We start from the raw sequence: 25250 nt of genomic DNA, 5'->3' as shown, positions 1-25250 counted from the left end.
AGGAAGACACGTCAACATGATTTACTAATATGTGAAATCTCGTGAACAAAAGGAACTAACCAAGTAGAAGACAGACTCATAGATGGAAAACAGACTGACCACTGTGGGGTAGGGCCAGAGTAAAGCGATTGAACAAAAAAAGAAAACCTCATGGACGTGGACAACAGTGTGGTATCCCTTGGGGAAGAGGAGGTGGGGAGAAGTGGAGGAGGGTAAAGGGGGGATAAATGGTGATGGACAGAGACTTGACTTGGGTGGGGAATGTAAACTACAGTGCACAGATGATGGGTTATAGAATTGTGAACCTGAAACCTGTATAATTTGGTCACCCAGTGTCACCCCAATAAATTCAACAAAAAGGAAACAAAAGGAGTAGAGGGACGAGTAAAAACTTACTACTGTAAGTAATAAAGAACAGAATAAAGTTATAAAGGAATAGGCTAATTAGTCTAAGATAGGAGAACGAAAATAAAATATTAATCTCTAATATTAATGTAGGCAGACCAAGCCAATTACAGAAAGTTGGAGTAGAGAAATGAGTGTTTTCATGATTAACCAAGGCAAATACAATGTCAGTCCCCTGTGTTGTGTTGTGGGATGAGGAAGTAGAAAATATCCCAGAGAATGTATGTGCCCTGAGAGATCCTACCATAGGTTGGGACATAAATGTTCCTGTGATGATCTAAACTTAATCTTGGCTACCATTGCCTTCAAAAAGCAATGGGGTATCAGAATGGATTAGGAGAAAATGGTTATAAAAGAGGCTTTCCCGGAAATAGAATCAGATAAGACTGAAAACAACAGTGAAAACCCAATTTATAACCTTAACATGCACCATTCATGAAAGACAGAGAGAGAACGTGGGGGAGGGAGGGGAGAAGGAGAGAGAGGGGGGAGAGAGAGAGAGAGTTACTATAAGGTGTTGGCTCACCTGACTGTAGAGGTTAAGGAGTTCCATGGTCAGCTGTCTGCAAGCTGGAGACTCAGGACACAGGAAAGCTGGTGGTATGATTTGAAGACCTTAAAGCCAGAGAACTGATGGTGTTGAAGCCATCCCGAGTCCAAAGGCTTGAGGATCAGGAGTGCCAAAGGCAGAAGTAAAATGTTCCAGCTCAAGCAGTGAGGCAGAGAGCATTTCAACCTTCCTCTGCCTTTCTCTTTTGCTCAAGCCCTCAGTGGACTGGGTGAGTTTCACCCACATTGGGAAGGCCCTCTGCTCTACCCAGTTCACCCATTCAAATGGTAATCTCTCAGGAAACATCCTCAGGAACCCAGCAATTATGTTTAACCAGCTCTCTGGGCACCTGGGGGCCCTCTCAAGTTGACATACAAGATGGCAATAATATGAAGTATTAAAAAAACCATTAATTTGGTTTTTAAAATTAAATAAAATTATAAGAGCTCATTGGACCTCACATGTTTATTCCAATTTCATAATGATTTTATGTCAAAAGGGTCACTATTTCTCTCTGTGAGCTGTTTGCATGAGGCAGCAGCAAATTAGACTGGCTAGGGCTGTGCTGTCGTGGGGACTTGAGCATGAGTGGCAATGCCTTTCCTTCCTATTATCTTACACAGTGAATCCCTCCTGGGACTTGAAGTCTCAAGTAAAGCCAAGTAGGTGGCAGCCACGCTGCTAGATACTTTTATATATGATCAAAACATGAGGATTATTCATGAAGTTCTAGGCCCAGATAATGATAAATAGGTTTATCTTCTCTGTGAATGTCTGATGGGACATTCCAAAGTGATGTCAGACGATAATCAATTGGGCTTTATTTAGGATTGTCCTGAATTTCCAGAACATCTAGCATCCTTGGCTCTATTCTCTAAATGCTTTTAGTGACTTGTCCCCTCCCCCACTCCCTCTGACAAACAATAACATGTTCATAAATTTCCCAGAAATCACCCTGTGGTTGGCACTTTCTTTTTCTAAGAATTGCTAGGGTGTGCATGTCTGTTGTGGGGTTTTTTACTATTGTCTTTAAAGCTTTTATTTATTTTAGAGTGAGGAGAAGAGAAAGAGAAGGAGCAGGAGAGAAACAACAATGTGTGGTTAACTCTCATATGCCCACTACTGAGCACCTGGCCTGCAACCCAGGCACATGCCCTAGACTGGGAATCAAACTGGTGACCCTTTGGTTTGTAGGCCGGTGCTCAATCCACTGAGCTACACCAGCCAGGGCTCGTTGTGGTTTTAACGATCAAGTATATTGGCAGCTACAATGAAATAATTTAGATCGAATTAGGATAGAAGTATAGGCTTTAACTAAATGTTTCAATTGCTATGGTGTTGAGTAACTACAGTCCCAGACTGTGACGTTATGTTTGGCCACGTCTGAAGGCATGACTATAAAGTGAGTTCCAGGAGAAATGTTTAAAAGCACACTTTGTTGAGATAAAGGAGAAACACACAGCTAGTTAAACACGAAACAATGACAGGTTAATCAATGGTGATGGTTCACGATGGTCTACATTCTGCATTTTACTTTAATCATTGAGGTCACCAATGCACAACTATGAGATATTTTTCAGAATTTTTGTTCTTCAACCCTGCAGCCCTAGTCTCACAATAGAATTTGGTGCTGCTGACTACTGGTTCATTGTCAAGCAGGAAAAGATGCATCCAGGGCCACCAGGTCTGATAAAAAAGCGTTATCTATCCTTGAAGAAAACACGCTGTTTTCTCAGTTCTCTGAAACTCCCTTCTTCTATTCCCTACCTGCATAAAAACTTGCTACATTTGTTTTTTGAGGACAGGTGGATTTGGGAGATTTCCCTCTCCTGTCCTCTCACCTTGGCCCAAAATGAATAAGCTTTTTCGATCTCCAAGCACCAATGTTTCAATACTTTTTCTTACCAGCCCATCAGTGTACACAAACCTGACTTTGGGAGGTCATTTTGCAACATGGCTTTTCAGGACGAGTGGAATCATACCCATGTGCAAGATTGAACACCATCACAGGCAGCAGGGAGGACATCTAAGATTATCATCCTATGTTTGTGCTATCGTTTCTGTTTACAGTAATCAAGGTACGTGTCTTAAGGGAAAATGGTAGAGAAAGTTTGTAAAGCCCCACAGACTCATCAACGTTTTCAACTGTGCAGAGCGTGGGGATCAGTGGGGGCAGTGAAGTGTGAATGGTGTTAAAAAGGAATGAATGAGTCAGAACATAGCAGAATGTGAACGGTGCACAGCAAAGAGAACTCTGGAAGTTCTTGCACATGCAATGAAGAGCCGGCTGGTGGGACTGTTGGGGACTCCTTAAGTGTTCCCCCCCAGGAATTCTCATGCTGAACAATGAGTGCTAGCCATCACAGGGCATTAGTTAAGCTTGCCAGTGCAATTCCAATATTCGGGCTGCACAATTTTGGGTGAGCTCACACGAGCAGTAGAATTTTGCCATAGGCATTCCCGTATATTAGGTGTACCTGTTGTGCTAGGCACACAAGAGAGCTGAGAATGGTAAGTACTGTGGGAAGGCGGGACCAGAGGTCTGGGGAAGGGCACTCAGGTTCATGCAATAGACTTGTGGTGTTTTAGTTCTTGTGGTGACTGAAGGTGGGTGGGATGGTTTTTTCCATTATAATGTTTCAGTTTTGTTATTAAGAGTTCTCATGTAGGCTGTTAAGGCTCAGAGTGATCATTTTCAGCCTTCAATCCTCATACATGAGTCAAAGTTTACCTTCTGCCTTAACTTAGTCTTTTGGCTCCAATGGCTTAGCGGAATGGTTGATGGGGGGTGGGCCCCCTTCTATCTGTCTCGTCTATTTGTGCTTCAGGTGCCAAGGCAATAGCTGAAACATGGCTGTCAGTGAAGACGTAACTGTCCTTCTTACTCACTAGAAGTGTTACTTCCAGTGTGTATAAGCCAGTGTCAGGATATGGTCCTGTTTTTGTAGATTAAATCTTCAATCTATGTGGGTATGTGGAGGCTTCTAGCTGTAAAGCCCCTGTAAGAGCCACCTGATTCCAAGCAGTTCTCTTGGGCATTGGTAGCCTCTTTTGTAATCCAGGCTCATCTTTCTACTGACCCTAGAGAGCAGCACTTTGCTGAATTGCTTTGCTATGCATTGCTCTCCTTGCTGTAGTGATTCTTAGGGAAATATTTATTTATTTAATGTTTAAATTAAAAAAAAAGATTTTATTTATTTAAATTTAGATAGAGTAGAAAGGAGGGAGGAGGACAGGGACAGAAACATCAATGTGTGGTTGCCTCTCACAGGCCCCCAACTGGGGACCTGGTCCCCAGCCCAGGCATGTGCCCTTACTGGGTATAGAACCGGTGACCCTTTGGTTCTCAGGCTGGCACTCAACCCACTGAGCTACACCAGCCAGGGCCCAGGATAATGTTTCTTAAGCACAATACAAAAAGCATAAACCATGAGATTTTAAACATATTAGAGCACATTAAAATTAAGATATTGTGCTCATCAAAAGATACCATAAAGAAAGTAAAAGAAGAAAACAATATATTGTAGAAAGATATTTGCAACACACAAGTTGAAAAATAAGGGGGGAAACACACAGAATAGACTATTAATCTCAAAGAATCAAAAAGAAAAGATAAGCAACCCAACAGAAAAATAGGCAAAAGAAATTAAGTGACTTTAGAAAAACGGGAAAACTAAATAGCCAAAGAATGCATGAACAGGTGCTCTACCCATTGGTATCAGATTTCAAAAACCAAATCACTGAGACAGCTGGTATTCCATCTGCCAGAATGGCAATAATTTCATAGTTGGAAAATGTCAGGTTGGAGAGAGGCTGTGGCAGAACCAGGAGACAGTGTTTTCAACAATGTTGGGTCAGAATTCTGCAAAGGTCAAAAACGGTAAGTATGAAAACAGAACCATTGAGCTTGGCAACAAGAGGACATTGGTGACTTTGGTGACAGCAGTATTGCCACTGGAATAGGGTGTCAGGATGTGGAAGAAAGCTGGGGGGAAGTGGTGGTTGCTAAAGTGCTAGAGACACTGTCTTCTGATCTAAATCACCTTGCTTTTCCCACCAGGTGTCTCTGCTTCTGCAAGGAGCCCTGGACAGGCCTTCTGGAGTTCTGGTTCTGGCCTTGCTTATGCTCCCAGCTGGGTTGACAACCTCGGGAAAATGCCTTTTCTCTCCACCTGTGTGTTTCCATCTATCCATAGATCTCCCAGGTCTCTTCCAGTTTTCATGTGTCATTGCTCTGGAGGGGATGGAGTGAATGGAGGTGTGCAGTGGATGGCTTGTGGAAAAGTGCAGAGCAAGCACACAAGTTATTGCCCACAGGTGGCAGTGATCTGTTACCCCAGTTGGTGAAGGGGCACCCCAGGATGAGGGACCTAGCACACAGAGCAAATAATGTGAGCAGAAGGATAGGGAAGAGAGTCTGTTCCAACAAGCCCCCTGGTGATTACAGCAGTGCAGGTGGCAGGTGTCACCTCTCTGGAGAAGCACCCAGGTGTGTTTCACATTGCTTTCCCTGAGGTGATCCACAGTATAGGAGGCGGGACAGATCTGGGGCACATTTGTTAACTCACAGGTCAGACAAGTCAGGAAGGAAGCTCTGAAAACAGAGTGGAGGATCAGGTGGAGGATGGAGATCTATAGACTGAGGAGGTATGGAGTCGGATGGGGCAGTGGGATGCAACACTAATGAAGAAAAAGGAGCCCTGGCTGGTGTTATTCAGTGGGCTTGGCATCAGCCTGCAAACTGAAGGTTCACTGGTTTGATTTATGGTCAGGGCACATTTCCGGTTTGTGGGCCAAGACCCCCATTTGGGGTTATGTGTGTGGTGACCGATCAGTATTTCTCTTACATATAGATGTTTCTCTCTTTCTCTTTTCCCACTCCTGTCCTTCTCCCATAAACAACAAACAAACAAACAAACAAATAAAATCTTTTAAAATAGAAGAAAATGGCAACAGGGCCAGAGTCACTCTGACCACCTAGCCCTCCAAGAATGGTGTAAACAGGCCAGCCCCTGTTGGGCAGCCCAGTGTACAAACATATCAGCTTACAAAACAGATAGGTGGAGGGCTGGCCTGAAACCAAAATATTACCTGCTCTATCTTCCATCTTTCTTGTCTATGATTTCCTAAGCCCTGCTCAGTGCTAGAAACCCACAGGAAGCCTTGGAAGCTCAGCTTATCTTTTTATTTTTTACTTTATCAAGAAAATTTTTTTTATTGTTGCTCAATTATAGTTGTCTCCATTTATCCCCCATTGCTCTCCCCTGCCCCCACCCCCATCCCACATTCTCTTCCCTTCCTGTTGTCCTTATCCATGGGTCTTTTATACATGCTCCTTGACCTTTTCTCTTCTTTCCCCCATTATCCGCCTCCCCTCTCCCTTCTGGTCACTGTCAGTATGTTCTTTATTTCCATGTCTCTGGTTCTTTTTGCTCACTTGGTTTCTTTTTTAATTTTTTTATTAGGTTCTACTTATAGGTGAGATCATATGATATGGTATTTGTCTTTCACTGCCTGGCTTATTTCATTTAGCATAACACTTTCTAGTTCTATCCATGCTGCGAAAGAGTAGGTATTCCTTCTTTCTTTCTGCTGTGTAGTATTTCATGTGTAAATGTACCATAGTTTTTTTGTCCACTCATTTACTGATGGGCACTAAGGCTGTTTCCAGCACTTGGCTACTGTAAATAATGCTGCTATGAGTGACGAGTAACCAAAGGGTCCTTGTCAGAGAAGATGCAGGTGCAGTAGAGAACAGAACCCTGAACAGCAAGCCATTTAGAGGAGACTTCTTAGAAGAGTCAGAGCCTAAAACTATTTACAAGAGTAAAATCATGTTCTGTGTTTAGTAGGTCCCCCCAGAAGTCATTGCTGAGCTTCTATAGCAAAGGGAAATTAGAGGATATCTGGACTTCAGAGGTTATTGCTATAACCTGTCGCCATGTAATATTTTGGAAGCCAGTTGCCCATCATGAATAACAATATTTATATTAATATGTGCAAATCTAGAAGTTCTATAACTTCTATGGAACTTATAAGAACTAATAGAAATATCCTTTTCTCTTTGAATTAGACCCTATGTTTTTGTAAATAAAGCTATACTAGCCTCATAACTTTGGAAGATATCTTAAGACAATGTTTGTTCTTGAGTACTACAGCTTTGCTGGTAACTGTGTCAAAAAACTGATCATGTCAGTGGATAACTCACCATCTCCAAAGGATGAAGAGTTCCCAACACTGCTGTTTCTTATTGCACTAAAGCAAATACAAACAACCAAGCTCCCAGAAACCCCCACAAAAAGCTTTAAAATAACAAGAACAACAATATCAGTAAAAATGCCACTCTCTTTAATGCACCAGCAAATGCTGATTACTCAGTGAGGCTTGTTCTCTGCTTCCCTGTCACTGCCAGAAATAAATCACTTCCCTCTCTGTTCTCTTTATACATCCTCACATTTTGCTTTGTGTTAGAGAAAGGTACTTGCATGTGGTTCTCCCTTGTGAGACAGAAGTGCCTTGAAATCAAACACTTTGTGTGTTCACTCATGTTCATCCTTCTGCCATTAAGAGGCTTGAACATATCAAATGCTCAGCTCATATTTATTCACTGAATGAATGATTGAAATAATGATGCTTGTGTTGTCTGGACATTGATTCCTCTAACTGCTAAGCCCACGCAGAGAAGCACATGAATAAGTGCATATGATGTCCCCACATGTGGCTGCCCTAGGGAGGACCTGTTTGCTAAAATCCACTTGAAATTTCCATTTCATTTTTAATAGAGGCACAGCACAATTTACCAGGATGAAGTGAATGGAGTCCAGGGTACACACAGTTGGAAAGACACATTCCTTAGTTTGTCAGGGAAGGAAGAAGCTGAGTTTCAGAAGCCTAGTAATGGGAGATCTTCCTTTGGTCCCAGTGAAAGATGTGTTTAGAACCTTTAGCTTATTGGGAATTCTGCACCTTATTGGAATCTGTCTAATGTGAGTTCCCTGGTTGTTCGGTGTCCACTTGGTTTGCTTCAGAACTGTTCTGGGCTTCCACAAGGCTCTGGAAAAGACAGGAACAAGAGGTGCCTTGGTGAGAGCAGGGCATGCACAGAGGTCTTTAGACATTCCCAACTCCCATGGTCCTGGGCAGGAAAGGAAAGCCCCAAGATCCCTCTAGTCTCCACCCTCTGTGGGGAATCTTTCCACCCACTGAGGAGCCTTCAAACTCACTTTGATACGTTGGTAGCCAAAGATGGCACATATGAAGGCAATCCAGAACTCTAAGAGGCTGAAGGAGAGCAGCACGCCAGAAGTAGTCCTTCCAGAGAACTGGAACCAAAACAAATGGGAGGTTATGAGTCCTGGCTAGAAGTGTGCCTCTGCAATGGCTATGAGGAAGTCCCCTAACCTTTGTCTCAGTCTCATGGAGAAAATATCGCACCAGGTTTTGGTGAGGGTCAAACACTACTGGTGTTCCTGTAAGGGAAGTAATAGTCATTGTCTAGGGGAAACCCTTGATACCTTGTTTCAGTACAGGGGATGAGACCTAAGGACATTGTCTGGAGTCAGACAGTGAGAGGGTGAAGCTGTTCTGTGTAGGAAGTGAATAGAAATATGGGAGCATGGACAAGCCACAAGAAGGAAAGTGAGAGGGTTAGAGAAGAAAGACAGGACTGAGCAACAGGATGGGTGGTGGAGTCTGCAGACAAAGGCATCCTGTGAGAAATGAAGACTTGACAAAACAGGGATGTGTAATCTTCAGTCTTCAGTAGTTGCCTGAGCTCTGATGTAAACCTCCACCATCCTTCTGAACCTTTAGAGAAAGTTGGCTACTGACACAACCTTTCTGTCCTGTGACAGTTGCATTTTGTGGAGAGCAATAATTTGGCCCATCTTTAGTTTGAGAAAGGAGTCAGTAAAAGTATCCCCAAATTGAACTAATTCAGTAGTAGTAGATTTCACCTGAATGCCAGGAGACATCTACCATATTTATCAGACTATAAGACACACTTCCCCCCTGCCAAATTTGGGAGGAATAATTGTTGCTAATGCTGCTGTTGAGTTCTGTTTACAATTATATTTACATTGGAGAAGTGTTATGTTATTAAATATTTTACCACATTTTTGCTTCCAATTTTTTTTTCTATTTTCCTTCTCTAAAACCTTGGTGTGTCTGATGGTCCAGAAAATACAGTAAGTCCTTTTCTTGCTCATTCTAAGAATCCCCAGGAGAATGGGGTCTCCCACTGTATCTGGGAGGGACTGTGTAGAATCCACTTGAATAAAAAAAACAACAACAAGGGACGAGATACTTCAGAAACCATTTATTTTTCAATGATAAGAGAGGATAAATATCAAAGTGAAAGTGCCTGACACAGGGTATGTACAAAACAAATGTTTGTTGACTATGATTTTTAAAATGGCATGTGTGACAGATAGCTGCTCGGAGAATCATCACTTTTTGAGAGAACTTCCTTAGCACTTTCTTTCTCTTCCCTCTAAATTTAGCTTTTGGGGCACTGAAGAGACAGAGGTTCATGCTTGGTAGAAGATTTATAGACATGGGTTAGGAAAGGGTGTCCAGACAGAGGGAAACACAGGGTGATGATGTCTTAGTCAAGGAATCACAGAAGTTTAGGACAGAGCAGTCTTCGCAAATGATGCCGGTCCATTTCAAATGTGTTTTTAACAACAAAATTCTTTTATAAATAAAACTTTGTAATGGGAGAAGGGTTGGGGGATGAGTGAAAATGATGAAGGGATTAAAGAGTACAAATTGGCAGTTATAAAATTAGTCACAGGGAGGTAAATTTAAGTACAGCATAGGGAATATAGTCAATAATTTATAATAACTATGTGTGGTGTTATACAGCTACTAGACTGATTGGGGTGATCATCTCATAAGTTCCATAAATGTCTAAACACTATGCTGTGCACTTGAAACTAATATAATATTTTATGTCAACTGTGTAATTTAAAAATTAAAGAGAAATGTTCCACGAGGGAGGAGGGATTCCTCAAGCATCTTAGATATATATTATTTTGTGAACATTAATTCATGCTTGTTGAGACTTAGGAGTGCTCAGTCTCTTGCTCATCATTTTTAAGGCTGTGATGAAATCCAGCCCTTCTTGTTCAGATGCAAGGACTGAGGCCAGAGCCTGGATTCTGGGTGCATTTTAAAGGTGAGAGAGATTGGATTGCATGAGGAATTGCCTGGCAGGTGTGGGAGAAATAGAGAAAGTTGAGGACTTCACTAAGGTTTTGTCCTGAGTGACTGGAAGGATGCAGTAACCATTAATGGGGAAAAGGAAACCTGAGAGAAAGTTTGGAATGCAAAATCTGGAGATCAGAATGGGATATGTTAATTTCAAGATGGTGAGTGGACAACTGGATTCAAAAGACTTAAGTTTGGGAGACAGGTTTGGGAGTCATTGTCATAGAGAACGTCACCAGACTGGATGAGAATTCCAGACAGTAAGTGGAGAGAGAAACAGAAGAAGATCAAGGACTGAGCCTGAGAGACTGGAGATATGAGAAGAAGAGCACAGGAGGCAGAGAAGAGAATGACCATTGTGGGTGGGGGAACATCAGCCACAGGGCCTGGAAGCCACTGGGAAGTCTCCAAAGAGAAGGAATAATTGGGGACCTCAAGCAAAGGGGGCTTTAGGGTCAGAGAACTGAAAGGTAATTTGTTTGTTTTTGAAAATGAAGGAAACAGAATGATGTGTAGATGCTGATGAAAAGCTCTAGCCAAGGGGGGAATGGATGTAGAAGCGGGGGTAAGGGAGAGGGGAGAAACACTAGCAGTGATAAACTTGAGTGGGTGGGGAGGACAGGGCTGTAGTGCAGAGGGAGTCATTGAGTTTTCATGGGGCTCATCTGTAGCTGCACTTTCCTAATCTAGTAGCCATGAATCCTCCAAGGACTTGACATGTGATTTAAAGGCCAAATGTCACTGGATTCCTAGATGTGGCCTCCAAAATGCAAAATAATGAATTAATAATTTTTTGACATGGATTACATATAGAAATAATATTTTTGGGTCGATCAAATTAAATATATGTTATTAAAATTAATTTCAGCTATTCCTTATTTTCATTTTGTAGTGTGGGAACTTGAAAATTTAAAATCACAATCATAACTTACATTATATTTCTGTTGGATAGCACTGGTCTATAACCTGAGATGACTCATTCATTTATGCATTTTCTATGTCTGCTTTCACACAGGCTTGAGTCTGCAACACAGACCAGATGGTCTGCAATGCCTTAGATATTTGCCCTCTGGCCCTATACTGAAGACTTTTTCTGACCCATTTGCCCATAATAATGGGCACGAAGGCTAGCATGTGAGTGAGGTGCAGTTTGGTGGGTACCTGTGTGTTATATGTATAACTGCATTAAATTCTCCTAATAGTGTCAAAAGGTAGGTACTGGTTTATAAAGATAGAAACTAAGACTAAGAAAAGTCACATGCTTAGAGTAACACAGCAGTAAAGCTCCAGGTCAGGGACTTTAAACTCTGTTCTGATGCTGATAGCACTGCTGTTTGCTGTAGTGTCTGGTGAAGAAGGTTGGTGGTTAGGTCTGTTTTTAATGATTTCCTAAACACAGCTGAGCTGGAACCCAGGGGAGCATTGTTTGAGAGGGATACTCACCACTTCCATGTAGAGGTGGTTATATGGGCTGTTGATAATGATCTCTGTGATGAAGAGAGATTCCAATCACAGACGTGATTGCACTGATGATGTTTATGATGATGTAACTCCTCAACTAAAGAAGGCACAGAGAGTGAGGGTGGGAGAAAAAAAATTATTGTAGCTGAGGTGAGTAGAGGCTCAATAAGTGTTTCTTAATATAATTTCCTGGGACCCTAGCTCTGGAGGAAGTAAAGGGGTGTTTTGTGTAAAAAAGTTTCAGGCATTGACTTCTGTCCAAGATGGAAGCATAGGGAAATTGTTTCACTTCCACGCACACCTACAGCAAAATTACAACCAGACAGCAAAACAAATATCACCTAGATTTGTCAGAAAATTGAGCCGTATGGAAGTCTGACAACCCAGGATTTAAAGAAATCACATCTTCTTCCAGACAAATAAGAAGGGTGGAGATGCATAGAGCCATGGAGGAGCAGCAGAATAGGTGATCCCACATTCACATGTTGTGGATAAAAACTGGAAGGGGTACCTCAGGAGTGAGCAGCCCCAGCCCCAGACCAGATCACCCATCCCAGGATTCCAGCGCCAGGTAGATAAATCCCAATAACTTCTGCCTGCAAAAATCAGTGGGGGTTGGGGTGGTGGGAGAAACTGAGAGATTCTCAAGAAACTTCTCCTAAAGGGCCTGCAATGGACTTAGGACTCATGCAGACCCTCCACCTCTGTGACTCAGGATCAGGGCAACAGCTAGAAGGGAACAAATGGCATATGGGAGAAGGAGAGGAAGTGAAGTGACTAGCAAGGGGGTAAGTGCTGGGAAGACAGCTTCTTCTTGGGCAATCTTCAGAGGCCAGACAGGGGCATTGTCTCCTCTCTGAGCTCTCCCCTACAAAGAACCACAAAGTGGTGAAATGGGTTGCCCCATGGTGGTGACTACCCAGTACTCTGCCCCCCACAATTTACAAGTGACTTTTCTACAACAGGCCATGCTACTAAGACAAGAAGTCAAAGCAGCTCTACCTAATACACAGACACAAACACCAGGAGGCCAACAAATTGAGGAGACAAAGAAATATGGCCCAAATGAAAGAACAGAACAAAATTCCAGGAAAGAAACTAAATGAAATGGAGACAAGCAACTTATCAGATGCAGAGTTCAAAACACTGGTTATCAGGGTGCTCAGAGAAATTGTCAGGTACTGCAATAGCATAAAATAGACCCAGGCAGGAATGAGTTGCATTAAGTGAAATAAAGAAAAACCCACAGGGAACCAACAATGAAGGGGATGGAGCCAAGTTTGAAATCAACATTTTGGAATGTAAGGAAGAAAAAAGGATTCAATCAGAACAGTAGGAGGAATAAAGAATAAAAAAAATGAGAATAGAATAAGGAGCCTCTGTGACATCTCCAAACACACCAACATCCGAATCATAGGGGTACTAGAGGGCAAGAGGAAGAGCAAAAACATTGAAAACTTATTTGAAAAAATAATGAAACAAAACTTCCCTAATTTGGTGAAGGAAATAGACATACAAGGTCAGGAAGCACAGAGGGTCCCAAACAAGTTGAGCCCAAAGAGGACCACATCAAGACACATCATAATTTAAATGCTAAAGGCTAAAGATAAAGAGGGAATCTTAAAAGCAGCAAGAGAAAAGCCGATACTTACTTACAAAGGAGTTCCCATAAGACAGTCCCTGATTTCTCAAAAGATACTTTGCAGGCTAGAAGGGCTTTGAATACAAGAAGTATTCAAAATGATAAAAATCAAGGCCCTACAAGCAAGATTACTCTAACCAGCAAAGCTATCATTTAGAATGGAAGGGCAGATAAAGTGCTTCCCAGATAAGGTCAAGTTAAAGGAGCTCACCATTACCAAACCCTTATGATATGAAATGTTAAATGGACTTATCTAAGAAATAGATAAAAAAATGCAAACAGCAACATGACAACAAACTCATAACTATCAACAACTGAACCTAAAAAACAAAAACAAAAACTAAGCAAACAACTAGAACAGAACAGAACTAGAAAAAAGGAGATCATATGGATGGTTTTCAGTAAGGAGGGGAAGGGGAAGAATGGGGGGCAGGTACAGGGAATAAGAAGCATCATTGTCAGACATAAGATAGATGGGGGAGGTTAAGAATAGTATAGGAAACAGAGAAGCCAAAGAGCTTATATGTACAACCCATGGATATGAACTAACGGGGAGAGTGCTGGAGGGTGTAGGGGTACAGGGAGGAGGGGGGATAAAGGGGAGAAAAATTTGAGAAAACTATAATAGCATAAGCAATAAAATATACTTAAAAAAGAAGTACAAATTGGTAGGTACAAAGTAGGCAGGGAGTGTTAAAAACACTATAGGAAATGGAGAAGCCAAAGAACTCACATGCATGACCCAAGACAGGAACTAAGGGACATGATTGCTGGAGGGAGGGAATGGGAGTACTGGGTGGAGGGGGCCAATGGTGGAAAATATCTTCCCTTTGGAGATTCTCAAATGACTCTCATCTCGCATCCTGGGGCCCCTTGCCCTAGATAACCTACTGTGAGAGAAATAAAGGAACTTTCTTGGTCCATTGCTAGGGTATCACAAAGCCTTGGCCATGTTGATTGGACAGAACTTGGTTGTCTAGAATCCTTAGGGAAGCCGCTGCCTGAGCCTCCCTGGCTTCTCTGTAGAAGTGTCTGGAGGTCAGCCCTGTGCACTGCAGTCAGTCTCAGTGCCCTGCTCTGCTGGAGGGGAGCCCTGTGCCCCAGGAAGCCTTTTGCCTCCTCCTGTAAGATTCTCTTTGGAGAGTCACTCTGTGTCTCCACACCGTGACACCTCAACAAAGATGTCTGTATTTCCCTTCCTTTCCTCGAAATTCCTGGACTCTTTCCCACTTGTGACTTGGCCAGATTGGTGTGGTGCTGCATGCGAGTATAAGTGAGCATGCATGTCAGTGCCCTGTGTCTGGTTATAAGTAGGTGCATGGATGGAGGAGGGATTGCGTGTTAGCTTCTTTCCTTTGTAGTGTGTCCCTGCTATTGGTCTACAGCTGGGAGAGCCTGTCTCAGGATGCAACTTACCAGGCAAGGAGATTTTGGCTGCTGTTCTGATGCCACTGAGAGGGATCCCTAAATGATAAACTGGCACAGAAGAGGGGGTTTAGAGAGAGGTCAGAGGTAAGGGTCACCCCCTTCAGGGTCCTGTGATTCTGGTCACACACATATTCTCTCACACATGCTAGGTTCCTCTGCTGGGTCCTCCAGCTCAACATGAATAAAAGAATGAATGAATGAGGTGTTTGGTACCACATAATAGGGCAGTGAATTGGGATAAACATAGATTCTTAGGATACAACAGACATAGTCATGAATTCTAGCTGGAAACTCACATGTTCTTGAGTAATTAATTTCTCAGTATTTCCTTGTCTGACAATTGGGAAAAATTATGTCTTCCTAAGTGTCATTGTCATGAGATCATTTGTCCTTTGAACCTGGCATTTGTTATGTCTTGCCCATGGTAGATCACAGTAGACACTGAAAGTTAGTTCTTTCCTTATCTTCAATTCCCTACATGTATATATCTTGCTGGTCTCCCAATAGGATTCAGTCAGACATGGGGGCTCTGGGGAGGGGAGGGAAGGGGTTCCCCCCATTTTCACTGCTTTTAGATATAAGCCCAACATCAGTCCTTGCATATCTACAATTTGACAAGTCAGTTTTAGTTACTGAGAAGCATGTCACATCTCTACAGTGCTGAACATCAAATATGAGGCCTATGGGGTACATTGTGTGCATTTACTTCAACACGCATGTTCTGCAGGCACAGTGGTTGATGGGATCCCCTGTTGTCCCTGAGGGTCTGAGAGGGCATCGGCCAGTGTTTAATGAAAGCTTTGCTGAGCCCTACATGAAGAGTTTCCTACCTTGTCTTATTTAGCTGCACAATGGCCCATCAAGCACTATTACTCTTCCAATTTTATAGAGGGGTGGGCTGAGGCTTGGAGATTTCAAGTAACCCACCTGAGACCATGCAGCAAGTAGCAGATATGGGAATCAAATCCAGGTAGGTGACTCCAAATCTTGTGATTTTAACCCTCATCCTACACTCCCTCCCCCACAGGGTAGAGCCATGCGGTGGAAATGGGTATTTGCAATGAAAACTTGCTCTAGCTGCCTAGAGCAAGGGGAATGCTCTAGGGGCATTCCCTAGAGCATTCTAAGGGGAATGCCATTTTTCCTGGAATAGAATAATGAACCTCAATCTTATGTTCCTCTGTTTGTAGAGGCTTGATGAGTAAGAAAGGAATCAGGACTTGAAAATTCTGATTTCCCTCCTGGTCCTTGAGGTACCCAAGGAAATACATCTTCAAAAGGCCTATTTAATGTTCATCACCTCTTTAAAGGTCTTATCTTCAAATATAGGTGCTCCTCAGTTTATGATCGGGTTACATACCAATAAACCCACCATCAATTAAAGACCTCCTAAGTCAAAAATGCATTAAATACTGCACTACAGAGTATGGGCTGTTCACCCTTGTGATCACTCTCCAGATGGGAGCTGTGGCTGGCTATGGCTGCCATCCAGCATCATGAGAGAGTATCTTACCACATACACTCACCCAGGAAAAGATCAAAATTCAAGATCTAAAAACAGTTTCTACTGAAGGCATATCATTTTCACACCATTGTAAGGTCAACAAAATCATCATTCAGCTATGCAATGAAATGGGACTATCCAGGTCAGCCTTTCAGGGCAAAAATCATTGTAAGCTCTTATTTTTTTAGCTGTTGGGCAAAGATTCCATTCAAGCACATTGACTTTAGACTCCCCTTTGTGGCTCACTGGACCCATCTTCTTCCAGAGGCCACATGATCAACATGGATTCTGGGCAACAGGACAAAACTTCCAATTTTCTGCTTCTTTGTTGCTTTTCTCTCTCATAAAATGCCAAAGTTAGAAAATATAAGGCCTCATACTGAGGCCCTGGTGGTACTCAACAGCTGAACTTCTTAATAGACCTGAGATTGGCAAGGCTGGGTTAGCTTCCAGACTCACTTGCTGGATTTTCCATTTTTGTGTTTCCAACCCTTCTCTCTTCTCACTGAAGCTATTTAGCCCCCAGCCTGCAGTGTGATGTCTCACTTACCCCTAAGGTTTTACCCTCTTTCAAATTTCTCTGGTCTTGTGCACTCACAAGGACAGGACGATTCCCAGTGGTGTGTAGGGTTTGTGACTGGTTGAGTGGATACCAGTGCTCCAGAGATGGTCGTCCCTGAACCACAATGTAAACGCTGGGGCCTGCTGACATCTCGGAACTCAGGCTTCTAAAAAATAAATGCAATACAATCATCCTTCACGGGTGTACTAATGTTTACATTGAAAAAGAAATTTTGCTTTCATTAACTCGTTTGACTTTGGTATATTTTGCTTGCTTGTTTGTTTTGTTGATTAGGTTCCACTTGTAGGTGAGATCACATGGTATTTGTCTTTCACCACTTGGCTTATTTCACTTAGCATAATGCTTTCCAGATCCATCCATGCTGTTGCAAAGGGTAGGAGTTCCTTCTTTCTTTCCACTGTGTAGTATTCCATTGTGTAAATGTACCATACAGAAACAATGAAATAATGAAGAAACTAACAGTAACCAGAGGTGGAGGGAGAGGGATAATGGGGGAAAATAGGGGAAGGGTCATCAAGGAACAAATATAAAGGACACATGGACAAAGCCAAAGGGGGAAGGATCAAGTGTGGGAGGCAGGGATAGGGGGTGAGGGGGAGTGATGGGGGAAAATAGAGGCAACTATACTTGGACATAAATAAAAAGAATGATATTGTAGTAAAATTAAAAAAACAAACAAAAAACATATTTGAGCATCTCAACCCCCTGTGAATTTATTCATCCAGTTTTAGAGCTATTAGGTAGCAGTTAGAGGGCACTTTCACACTCAGTGCTTTACAAATACATCCCCTTGAATCCTCACACCTGCCCACTGTTGCAGGTGAGAAAACTAAGGGCCAGAGAATATCAGCACTATAGAGGACAATGGCTGCATCTTTATGATTCTTGTATCTCTCACCATGTGTAGCATGGTGCTTTGCGTATAGGGGTATTCCAAAAGTGCAGAGCTGGACAGTGAGACCCTTGGAGAACACTGAGTACAATTCTATCAACTTCTGAAGGAAACAGGCAGATAACATGGCCATGAATTCTCTAGTGTTCCAGTCATATAAATATCTGTTCAATGGAGTCATTATCCTCCATGGAAGCATGTTGTCAGGGCAGAATGTGTTCAGGTCAATTGTGAATTTTGGTCTGGTTTTAAAATGTTCTTTTTCACTTCTTGTTCTTTCTTTCTTTTTTTTTTTGCAACACATATTGGGAAAATTTTCTTTCCTTATTCCACTATACATTCAATTTGGATACAGAACTTTTATGTTTCTGGCATAACATTTAGAGAAAAAGTTAAATTGAATTGTAGTAATATAACTGGAAGCGACTTCAAAATAAAACAGGTAAAGGTAATGACTCACAGAATCCCATATCAGTAGCATCACAAATACAGATTTGAAGACACGATGGTACAGTAAATCCTCAGCATTACTCAAGAAGTTGGAAACTCTGGTGATTGGATAAGTCGGTAGGGCTCTCAGAGGTTAAAGTGTTCTGAAATACTTAATATGCAGACTAGAATCTCCCATATAAGATGCAAAATATTGCACTCTTTGAGACATTTAACCAGGTTGGAATTTAGAATCTATTTTCCTAGTCTGCAGACACTACTTGCACTTTCTCCTGAATACCATAAACCTATAAACATATATTTATTGAAACACTTTATCACCATGGCTGTCTCCTCTAGAAGGTTCTAAAGTCCTAAACAAGAATGACAACACTTATTAGTTATAATTATAGCAGCTACCACTGAATATGTGGTAACTTCGTATCACTCCATTTTAACCATAGTTTGTTTATAAGCTACTCTCACAGATACTTATATACATATGGCCTAATTTTTATAATAACTCTGTGGGAGAGGTATTAGACTATTCTTGTTTTAGAGATAAGGTAACTAAGAGATAAAGACATTTCACTATTTCCAATTTAGGGTCTTTTGAAGCAGAGATTTTACGCAATCTCTCTGGCTGCAAAGCCTTCATGATTTTTCTTAAAAGATAGTACCTTGTATTACAAATTACCATAAATTTAGCAGCTTAAAACAAAATTCATTTATGAGCTCATCTTTGTGCAGGTCAGAAGTCTGGCATGACATGGCTCAGGTTCCTGATCAGGGTGTCATAAAGCTGCAAGCAATGTGTCCGACCAGTCTGAGTTCTTTTTCCTTCTCTTATTTTTAGAGCAGACTCCCAAAAGCTAGTACAACAAACACTGCCATGGGCTCTACCCAACACTTACAGTTATTAAGGCAGGATAGTAATAAGCTAGGAAAATATCTGGGTAAGTGGAATGGGGAAACTGAGGCCAGATAATTAAATGAGGCCAAACAATTTGACCACTGTATAGCCAGCTAGTGAATCACAAGATCTTACCTTGTCTAGGCAAGGTTGTGTAGTATTTGTTCTTCACTGACTGGCTTATTTCGCATAGCCTAATATTCTCCAGTTCCACCCATGCTGTTTCAAAGGGTCAATGTTTCTTTTTTATGGCTGCATAGTATTCCACTGTATAAATGTACCACCACTTTTTTACTTTTATCAAGATAGAAATTTAAGACAATCTTGTAGGATGTGTGTTGCCACAGTGTCAAATAAATTAGACAACACCTTCCTCATAGCCCACACAAGACCCTGATCTGATTCTAGTGGATCCAACAGAACCCACACAAAGGGCAGGACAGCCTGCTCCCAGCTCACTCCCCTGACATCCCCCAAAGGGCAGCTGCTGCTGTCTAATCTCTCCTCCGCTGCAGAACTGCCCACACCCACCCCTGCTCATAGTCCTACCACTACCAGGGGTGGAACTCAGTATCACTCAAACCCTAACGCAGCATCTCTGAGGGAAGCAGCAAAAGGGGAGCCTCGTAGAGGAATTACTTGAGTACATATTCTGTTTTCTCTGCCTGACCTAGCCTTTTGCAAAGAAAAACTCAGTTGGTTTTCCAAAGACACTAGCAAATTCACAGAGGCATTTAATCACTTAACACCGACTCATGACCTGACTTGGACTGGTTTACAGATTGTTCTCTCCCACTGCTGCACTGTCGATGGAAAGCAGTGGCAAGGGCAGATGCTGGTGAATTAACCTGTCGTCATGCTCCACATCCTGTATACCAACCAGGAGGACAAGCAGTTCTAGATCAGAACCCTATTGGGTCTATCAAACTAGGACGGACAGACAAAGGACAAGAGGGAAAGAACTGCTGGACCCGTATGGTTACTTGTCTGATAGAAGGGATAAAAAAATGTACTGAAACTTGTTAAGTATAACCATATGAAAAAGCTTACTCAGAAAAGGATGGAAACCCTGCCCTTTTGTGTAGGGGTTGGAGGGTTCACAGAAGCTTTAAGAAAGTCCACAAACATTGACCCTGAGTCTGTGAGCACTGAACACTTCTGGGGATGCACTTTGTCCAGCAGGCAGCCCCAGACATCAAGAGAGAGCTACCCAAACCAGCCTTGGGACCTCAGGCCTTGCCCGAGAAACTGGTAGAAATAACTTTCAGGGCTTTTAACAACCAGGGAGGGCAGATGAAGAGCAAAAGGCCCTTTGATGGACACAAGGCTCACTTGTTAGCTGCAGTTCAATGCCACCTCAGGATCACCTAGCCCCAAACGGCAATGGACAAAAAAGAGGCACTGTTATTGCTGCAGACAAGAAGGACAACATAAAGAAGGGCTGCCCACAACCGACTTGGGGCCACCTACCTCCAGGACCGTGCACCCTCTGCAGGAGGGAAGGCCAGTGGAGCCTCGAGCATCCTGGGCTCCAAAGGGAACCTGGTGCCTCCACACCAATGATGGTCGAAACCCCTGAGAACTGACAGTGCCTGAGGTCTACCACCACCCCGGCTGGCCATCTGACACCATCACCAGAGGAGCCTTGAGTGACCCTTGAGGGGCTCGCTATCTTTTATTAGACATGGGGGCTGTTTGCTCTGCTCTGACCCACTCACCAGGGCCTCTTTCTTCCAAATCCTGTTTGATGCCTGGGGTAGATGGGCATCCTCAAAGCTACCATTTTACTCAACTCCTGGGCTGCTGTCTCAGGAATCTCACTTTTAGCCATACCTTTCCAGTGTCCCAGGGGTGCCCATTTCCTTATAGGGAGGGCCATCTTGTCTAGGCTGGGAACTGCTGCAGCCCTAGGTGCATTAGTCACAGCAGATAATGAACCCTCATTGTTATGCCTGTTGGTCGATCTAACTTCTCACCCTAAAGCAGAAGTGGATGATATTCCAGAATCTGTCCTCATTTAAGTCAACCCTGAGGTACAGCAAACTGGAGTCCTGGGCAGGGCAACAGACACACCCTCCACCCTAACAAAAGGCACTGCCCTCTAAAACCTAAGGCCATAAGAGCAGTCGACCCTCTAAAAGGGACTGAGCCTCTCACTGAAAAACATTTAAAGCTTTGGCTTGCAGGCCCTGCCAGTCCTTGTGCAACCTGCCAGTGTTCCAGCACAAAAGCCAAATGGAGAATGCAGGTTGGTACAAGAGCAAAGGGCAGTAAGTGAAGCTGTAATTCCAGGACATTCTAGAGTTCCAAACCCCATACACTATCTTACCTCAAATCCCAGGAAAAGCCAACTGTGTTACTGTGTTAGATTTAAAGGATGATTTTTGCTGCACCTCCTTCATCTTGACTCCCAGTGCTTGTTCGCATTTGAATGGACTAACCCCCAAACTATGGAAACCCACCAGTATATGAGAACTATACTCTCTCAGGGCTTCACAAACCATCTCCATTTGTTTGGAAATGGTATAGACATTTGAACAATTTCAGGTACTAAAAGAAAAAAACAATTCAAATAAAAGCTCCACCCTAGTGTTAAACCTCCTTGCAGGTAGGAGATATAGTCTCTCTCCCAAAGGACCAAACAACCTCCCAGTGGGTCCAATATCGAGGGTACCCACTTACCCTAAGTGTCCAGACCTTGTCACCCCTGGGGAAACAGGCCATACTGGCCCTCAGAGTCCCACGAAGTAAAAAAACAGCTTCAATGATTTTTTGGAATAGCTGGTTTCTGCCCGTGATGGATACCATGTTTGGGGCTAATTGCTAAAGGTCTACATAAGACTTTAAAGGGAGACAACAAAGGGCCTATCGGTGGGACCCTGGAATGTCAACATGTCTTCAAAGAGTTAAAAGTCAAACTAAGTAGTGCACCCGCCCTAGCGATGCCAAATTTAGAAAAACCGTTTACCCTATAGTAGCAGAAAAATAGGAAATGGCACCTGGGGTGCTCACCCATAAATTAGGTCTGACTGTAAAGCCAGGAGCTTACTTCTCAGAACAATTAAATCCTAATGCAGCTGGCTGGTGCCTTTGATTTCTTATTTTTTTTTTCAAAAATAACATAGTACATTTTAATATTCTCAAATCAAATACACTATTCAGTAAATGGTCACAGAGCTTTGATATCTATGTTTTGACCCACCTCCTTGGAGAAACATTGCACGTTGTAAAAATCATTTTTGTTATATAAAAAATTTGTCTCCAATGTGTTGTTGGGGCATAATTTGTCTGTTTATTACATCCCAGAGGGAGAAAGATGAGGGGAATAGATTGTGCAGTTGAACTATGAAAGGACATTATACATTTTAGTAGAGGAAAAAAATTCATCTAAAGCTAAATAGATAAAGACTCCATCATACGTTTTGGGATATAGGCTGTGCATTTGTTTGTCTGTTTTCTAATTTTTTTATTCTTGACACTGTTACAGATGCCCCCCATTTTGCCCCCCTCATTTGCCCATCTCTCCACCCAGTCCCTGCCACGCCCTCCTCTGGCCTTCATCACACTAGTGTCTGTGTCTATGGGCTATGCATATATGTTCTTTGGCTAATCTCCTGACCTCCTTTTATCCAGTCCCCCCCTCCCTCCCCCTGAGATTGTTTACAAGCTGTAGCAGCCACTGCTCTTTGAGTAAGAGAGGCCAATAAGCTTACTCTAGGGCAGCCATCAGAGGTTCAACACCCCCATCAAGTACATGCTGTGTTAGAAATCAAGGAACTTTAATGGCTCATGGTGGTGGGAAGGCCACGTAAATACTGTAACAGGAATTAAAAATTTTATATAACTCTGATGAAATGTGAAACCCAGGTTGTTACTCTAACACAATTTTTTTTTCTCTCAGAACTAGAGCTTATGTGTTAAAGGTTTTTATTATGTGTACTTTACAGGAACCACAGTTTCAGTTCCTGTGTAAACCTCAGCAGCAGCCTGACCTCAGGACCCAGAAATTCAGCTAAAAAGAAACCAGATAACCAACTCAAGGATGCTGACCACAAGGACCCACATTGAGGCCTATGGGAAGATGTCCTGCATGTCCACAACCCCTTCCTCTGATTTCTTTGCTTTGTTTTCCCTCCTGAGAAAACCCCTGCCTGCACTGAGAGATAAGGATGGGCTTTGGGGTGCTTTCCCCATCTCTCCAGGTGGCAGGCACTGGAGTAAACTGCTCTTCTTCTCACCAGCACTTGTCCCACGGGTTTGGCTTTTGTGGCAGAGCGCTGAACCTATGTTGGGTCACAAGGTTAGGCTCTTGTCCTTGGCTCACCTGAACTAAGCCTAAAAGTTTGCCAAACTCTCAGTCTTGCTACCCGTTTACCAATAAACCAGAAACCCAGGTCCCACAGCAGTGAAATGAAACTATCGAACAAGGATGTTCAAGCAGGCCTGACTTAAAAGGTGAAACTGAACCTAACCCTGATGCTGAATGGTTGACGGATGGCAGCAGTTTTATACACGATGGAGTCACAAGGGACAGGCATGCCATTTTCCATTTTCAGGGAACACAAGAAGCAAAACCCATAGCCCCTTATTACTTTGGCTCAAAGACCCAGATTTATAACACACAGAAGGGCCCTACAATTAGGAAAACAACTCCAGTTAATTTCTGCACTGACTCAAAGTACGGGTTTCTAATATTACAGGCCCATGCTGTTATTTGGGAAGAAAAAGGACTTTTACCAACAAAAAATGTCCCTGTAAAACATCGTAAAGAAAATTTAGAACTTCTAAGAGCTGTAACACTTCCCCAAAAGGAGCAGTGATAAGCTGTTTGGTCTGCCAACAGGGGGACACAGATGTCATCAAAGGCGATACATTGGCAGCTAAGATAGCGGCGGTGTCTTCATCAATCACTCGAGAGGCAGCTGTGTTCCCCAACTCCCCTTAGCCCCCGGAAGGCCCCTCCTACACCACTGAGGAGGTCTCTTGGGCCTTAGGAAATGGATTCTCTGGAGATTAAGCAGGCTGTCAAGAGATAATAAACTTTTATTATCTCAAACTTTAAAATAGAAAAGGATCACAAGGCTCCAACAGCAGCACCCACTTGGGAGAAATGCTCTTGCCACCCTTGTCTCCCACTGTTTATGACACAAAAGCTTCATAAAACTATAAAGGAAGTGACCTGATGAGGTGTATTTTGCTCCAAAAATAACCCCCAGAGTCACCTTCCTCCTTCTCCCCTTTGGATGCCAATACCACACTGGGGCACATACCCTCTGGAGGAGTGGCAGATTGATTTCACTCAGATCCCCCCGAAAGCTAGATTTAAATATTTATTACTATTTGTAGACACTTTCAGTGGATGGATTGAATCCTTTCCTACCAGAATAGAGAAGGCTACTAAGATGGCCAAGTACTTACTAAAAGAAATCTTACCTAGGTTTGCATTAGAAGAAGCTTGCAGCCCTGGCAGGTATGGCTCAGTTGGTTGGATTATCATTCAGTGAACTGAAGTTATGATTCCCTGTTGGGGCACATGCTTGGGTGGAAGGTTTGGTCCCTGACTGGGGAGCGTACCGGAGGCAACTGATTGATATTTCTTTCACATCAATGTTTCTCTCTGTCTCCCCTCAATTCCCTCTCCTGCTTTCCTGCTCTCTCTCGGGGGGGGGGGGGGGGGAAGAAAAGAAGCTTACCAAGCAACAGTGGACCCTCTTTTATAGCCAAAATTATACAAAAACTGGTTCAAGCTTTAAGAATTATTTACCACTTTTGTAGAGACTCATTCCTCAAGTAACATAGAAAAAGCTAATCAAATTCTAAAATGGAGTGTGGCCAAACTATGTGAAGAAACCTCAGAGTCCTGGGGGTCAATGTTACCCATAGGTGTCATGAGAAGCGCAGCACCTAGAGAAAAATTAAAGTGAGCTCCTTTCTACCCACCTATGGCAGAGTTTTTCTCGGTTCTGCCCTGCTACTAGATGAGATCATCCATTGTTAATCTAGGACAGGCATAAAAGGCATTACAGAAAAGAGCATGGAAACAAAATTCCGCCTGCCCTCAATAAAGACTCCAAACACAAACGGGTTAAACCGGGGGACACAGTCTATTGAAAAACCTGGAGGGACAACCATCCTGAGTCCCAACAACAAGAAGAGTCCACATCAAGTGCTATTAAAATAGCCAGTCAGCTCATAAAAATAGTCAGTTAGCTTCATTTATCTCAAATTAAACC

At 42.8% G+C, this 25250-nt stretch overlaps 1 pseudogene; it reads right to left on the bottom strand.

Annotated features, from left to right (window-relative positions):
- Positions 1 to 7282: 7282 nt before the first annotated feature.
- Positions 7283 to 16924, bottom strand: LOC114499212 (annotated as a pseudogene).
- Positions 16925 to 25250: the final 8326 nt, after the last annotated feature.

The sequence above is a fragment of the Phyllostomus discolor genome, chromosome 6 (assembly GCF_004126475.2).
Source record: "Phyllostomus discolor isolate MPI-MPIP mPhyDis1 chromosome 6, mPhyDis1.pri.v3, whole genome shotgun sequence".
Taxonomy (NCBI): Eukaryota; Metazoa; Chordata; class Mammalia; order Chiroptera; family Phyllostomidae; genus Phyllostomus; species Phyllostomus discolor.
This window is presented reverse-complemented; position numbering and strand designations above follow the sequence as displayed.